The 5,333-nt window shown below is 38.2% G+C and overlaps 1 pseudogene; it reads left to right on the forward strand.

Annotated features, from left to right (window-relative positions):
• The first annotated feature begins 603 nt into the window (after nt 1-603).
• On the forward strand, nt 604-5,019 carry LOC101715079 (arginase-2, mitochondrial pseudogene; annotated as a pseudogene).
• The last annotated feature ends 314 nt before the right edge of the window (nt 5,020-5,333 follow it).

The raw sequence follows: 5,333 nt of genomic DNA on the forward strand, positions 1-5,333 counted from the left end.
TAAATAAGAGGAAAAAGAGCAATAATAGATCTCAACAAATAAATTCCAATGAAATAATTTTTATTGGTAGAATGAACATGAGTAGAAACATAATGAGACATGCTTAAGGAAATTACACAAAATGAAGTGGGAAATAGCAATGTTATTGGAAAATAGTAATGTTAAATGTTAGTGGAAATGTTGCAAACATGGCAGTTAGTCAAGGATTAATATATAAAATTATGATGATAGCAATACTATACAGCACCTTTTATATTACTGGTTCATTCAATTCTCACAATAATCCTGGGAGGTAGATTGTATCATCTTTGTTTGGTAGTACCTCAGTTGATATAAAGTGATGATAGATTCTACTCTGATTCCAGCCATGGAACTGCAGGGAACAGGATCAAAAATAACGATACAGTAGAAACCATAAAACCATCGATAAAAATAAAGATTTCAGTTGAAAGGAATCTTTATTTCCCAAGGTTGCACTGGAGGATAGAGGTAGAAAAATCAAGTCACTTACAAGAGCACATCACCCAGCTGAGCTCAATCTCTACACTCTAATGGGAGAACTTGGCAGAATGTGCACAGAAAGGAGGAAAGAAAATTGTGACCATGCAATTAAGTATAAAAGGAAATGATAATCCCATTCATGAATTCAAAGACATAGACCCAGTGAGCTTCTTTGAAAAACACTTTGTGACGAAATTTGGTGAAGTAAGAGGGATATCACAAGGAAATCTGAAAACAGGCCTACAAGTGAAATGGCTGACAGACTAAGTATGTATGTATAAAAATTACATAAACAAAATGATAATTTGTAGTATAAGAGAGCACATAAATAGTTTAATCCTTAGCAGTATACATACAGTTAAGCCAATTCGGGAGATTTTGCAATTTTAAGAGTTAGGAGAAAATTGAAGTTCAAATACTATAAAAATATGACATAAGTTTGCAAGCACTACCACAATGTAGTAGCATAGACTGGGTGACTTAAAAGATAGAAATATATATATTTTTTATTAAAATATGATTGTCATACCTGAACATTTTGGTAAAATTTTTTTTTATTCTTATTTACCTATATATATATGAGGAAAGATGGTTAAAATGATGTTCACTAATTGTGGATAAAAACTATTTCTGGAGCATATTATGGGGATGCTTTTGGGTTTTCATCTCTACTATTTTTTTCTTGAATTTTTGTTATTTTCTAAATAATGTAACATTACAGCAAAAGCAATACGGCTATGAAGGAATGATCAGAACATGTTAAGTAGTAGAGAAGGAGAAAGCTCTGATTGTTGAGAAAGCAAAAATGCAAAAATCACAGAGCTCTCAGTTGGAAAATCAGGATGCAGAGCTTCACAGACACAAAAGTATATTTAGTTTGGATTGTGAGGGGTAGGTAAGTAAGTACTGTCCCCATAGAGAAGGAGGAAAGGAAGCTTAGACAAAAGGATGCTGTTTTCTTGAAAAGAGGCTTAAAGGGAATGGTTTTTAGGACATGGGTGACATGTTAAGTATGGTCAGAAACATGCGAGGAGATGAGATTTTCCAATTTTGTATGTGCTATCATACGGATCTAGATTTCAGGTAATCATAAAGTGAGGATCCCATAGGAAGAATTTAAAAATAAATGTGCTAAGTTTTTTCCATTCCATAAAGAATCAGATAGTAAATATTTCAAGTTTTCTGTCACAACTACTTAACTCTGCCTTATCACCATGAAAGCAGCTATGGACAATACTTAATGAAAGGGCACGGCTGTGTTCAATAAAAGAGTCATAAAACTTTATTTACAAAAAGAGACAGAAACACATTTGTCTTGGTACCATAGTTTGTCAAGCAGTACTTTAAAGTAAAGGAGTGTTATGCTCAGCTTTGTGTTTTAAATTAATCATTCTGAATCTCGTGATGAGATGGATTCCAGGAGAAAGTAGTAATTCCAAAAGAAGAAGTTGGCAGGACTCTATACATATTCCTGTTGAGATTCTAGGCTGAGTGCATTACCATTTTAAAGATGTCCATTTCTTCTCTTGGACCCTGAGGTATTTCAGGTCAGAGACTGTATCACAATCATTATTTTGTTCCTAGCGTGCTCTTATTTGGAACCTTGTACTTGAAAGATGCTCATGAATATTTATATATTTAATGAATGAATAAATGAATGAGTAAATTGGTTACTTATTGGGTAAATGGAGAGAAGTGAGACTTTCAAAATATTTCACCAGGGGACCGGGGATTTAGCTCAGTGGTTCCACCACCTGCCTTGAAAGCACAAGGTCCCGAGTTCAATCCCCCGTACCAAAAAAAAAAAAAAAAAACCTCACCATTTTCTAAACTTCAATTTTTTCTGTAACACCTTTTCCATTTTAGTCATATCAAAGTACTCCCTGTATCTATCTATATAATACTTGTATTTAAATTATTCTCTTTTAAATAATTCTACTTTACTTATTCTTTAAAAATTAAAATACTGCTTTAAAGAAAAATTTAAAACTCTGTAATACCTGAAAAACCAGACTCATTTGCCATATTTTGAAAATAAAAATATAAACATACTTATAAAAATTAAAATAGCTCATATCCACCTAAATTAATCTCCTGTCATGCTATTTAAAAATAAAGATTCAACACAATGCTTATGTTTTATAGATTGTAAATGTTGATCCAAGGAGGTCACATGGCTGACTGAAGAGCTGAGCCTAGACTACATGCTTTCCTGACTTTCTTTTTTTTTTCCCTGACTTTCTGATGCCTGAATTTTTGAATCAACTAAACTTCAATGCAGGAAATAGGAAACACTCCATCCAACAGAAGAGAGTAAGTGCAGAATTTTTTTTACTGTTTTTAGGATTGACTTCTAGAGCACTATCAATATGACTATGTTGGTTTCCTATGGCTGGTCTACTCTCATACTCAATACAACAAAACACTTCACTTCTGGGGTCACCAAAACTGGTGTGTGGATTTCTCTGTTTCGGCAACCAATTTTGCATCAGACACCTGGAATTTAGCTCAACTTTTTCGACTGGATATCACGTCAGCTCCCATTGACTGGGGCTCAGGCCTACAAGCCTGTCTCCCACTTCTGGTGGAAATCTCAAGCATAGGTTGTGACCTATGCGTCTGATGCACTGGCTATAAATTGGGATTCCCACACCCATTCCGTGGGTTTGATATCAGCTAGGTTGTTTCACAGAAGTCAGAGAAACACTTCACACAAATTTATCCACCTATGAAAAACATTACAAAGGGAACAAGTGAACAGCCAAATGGAAGAGATCGTAGCACAAAGCTGGGAGGCTGGAAAGGGCTGGGAGCTTGCATTAGCTTTCTGCCTGGGCTCCGCTCTAGAAGTCTCCAGAAGCCTACACATGTTCAGTGACCTGCAGGCTCTTCTGAACCTTGTCCTTGGGAGTCTTCTGGAGAGTTCATTAAGTAGGACATGATCAATTAAGCCATGCACCAGTGCAGATCAACTTCATCTCTAGCCTTTCTTTCTTTTCTGGAAGGTGGGGATTAGAGCTGTATGTCACAATACTTGAGTCATGGCTCTACTCATGCTGGTCTTTCTGGTGACCAGCTGCCATCTTGGAGTTAGTTCAGGGATCACCAGCCATTAATCACCTCAGCAGCATTTAAAAGACAATCACTCGAGGGTGCCAGCCGCTCCAAGCCTCTTCTCCCCTGCGAGCCCTGCGGTGCTGGTCATATCCTTGAGGAGCAGCCTCTCGCATGTCCTCTGGATGCAAGTGCCTTCTGTCCTGAAGAAATCCATCCACTCTGTGGCCTTGATAGGAGTCCCCTTCTCTCAGAGTCAGAGATAAAAAGGAGTGGAGTATGGTCCAGCTGCCATAAGAGAAGCTGGCTTGATGAAAGGGCTCTCCAGATTGGGCTGCAGCCAAAAAGACTTCGGAGATTTGAGTTTTACCCCTGTCGCCAAAGATGATCCCTTCAACAACCTGATAATGCCGCCACACCCAATGGGCCTTGCTAACCAGGAACTGACTGAGGTGCTTAGTAGAGCAGTGTCAGGTGGCTGTAGCTGTGTCACTGTGGGAGGAGACCACAGCCTTGCAATTGGTACTATTAGTGGCCATGCCCAGCACTGTCCGGACCTTTGTGTCTTTTGGGATGATGCCCATGCTGACATCAATACAACCCTCACCACTCCAACAGGAAATCTCCATGGACAGCCAGTTGCATTTCTCCTCAGAGAACTACAGGACAAGATACCATCACCCCTGGATCAAACCTTGTATCTCTTCCCCAAGTATTGTGTATATTGGCCTAAGAGATGTGGACCACCCAGAACACTTTATTTTAAAGAACTATAGTAATCAGTATTTTTCCATAAGAGATACTGATCAACTTGGTATCAAGAAGGTGATGGAACAGACATTTGACCTGCTGATTGGCAAAAGACAAAGGCCAGTCCACCTCAGTTTTGATATTGTTGCATTTGACCCTATGCTGGCTCCTGCCACAGGAACCTCTGTGGTAGGGGGACTGACCTATCGAGACAGCATGTATATTAGTGAAGATACACAATACAGGGTTTCTGTCAGCACTGGATCTTGTTGAGGTCAATCCTCACTTGGCCACTTCAGAAGAAGAAGAAGCAAAGGCTACTACTAGCCTCTCAGTGGATGTGATTGGTTCAAGTTTTGGTCAGACAAGGGAAGGAGGGTACATTGTCTATGACCAACTTCCTACTCCCAATTCACCAGATGAATCAGAACATGAAGAACATGTGAGAATTTGGGAAATATTATATGCTGGAATGTTTCCCAATGGGCATTCACTTTGCGAGGCATTCTGACGGGGACAGATATATGACTGTCTGGGTCAGTACTGACTTAATGAGAACATCTGTGCATTCTCACAACTTAGTTTCCCCTCCCCATTTTGGTGACCAACAATACTACTGTAAATGTATTTTGGTTTTTTTGCTGTTCGCAAGGTATTATGTAAATCTGAAGAAATCATGAACATTTATTACTTTGGTAAAAATAAATAAATAAATAAAAGACAATCATCATTTTGGACATCTCAAGGATGTTAGGAGTCAGTGTCAGAAAATATGGAGGGAGGGAGACCGCGTCAATATATTTCATGGTATCACAGCTGTTGCAACAAATTGAGCCTTAAAACAGTATAAACATAATATCTTATAATTCTGGATGTCAGACATCCATCCACTATGATTCTTTCTGGACTAAAGTTAAAGGTTGTGATTGTTTTTAGAGACTCTAGGGAGAATGTTTCCTTGTCTGCTCAAGATTTTCTAAAAAGTGCTCATATTCTTTAGCTCCCAGGCTTCTGTGACTTTTGTGTAT

This window comes from Heterocephalus glaber, unplaced genomic scaffold (assembly GCF_053883595.1).
Source record: "Heterocephalus glaber isolate CG9 unplaced genomic scaffold, H.glaber_assembly_v1.0 deba00001509, whole genome shotgun sequence".
NCBI lineage: Eukaryota > Metazoa > Chordata > Mammalia > Rodentia > Bathyergidae > Heterocephalus > Heterocephalus glaber.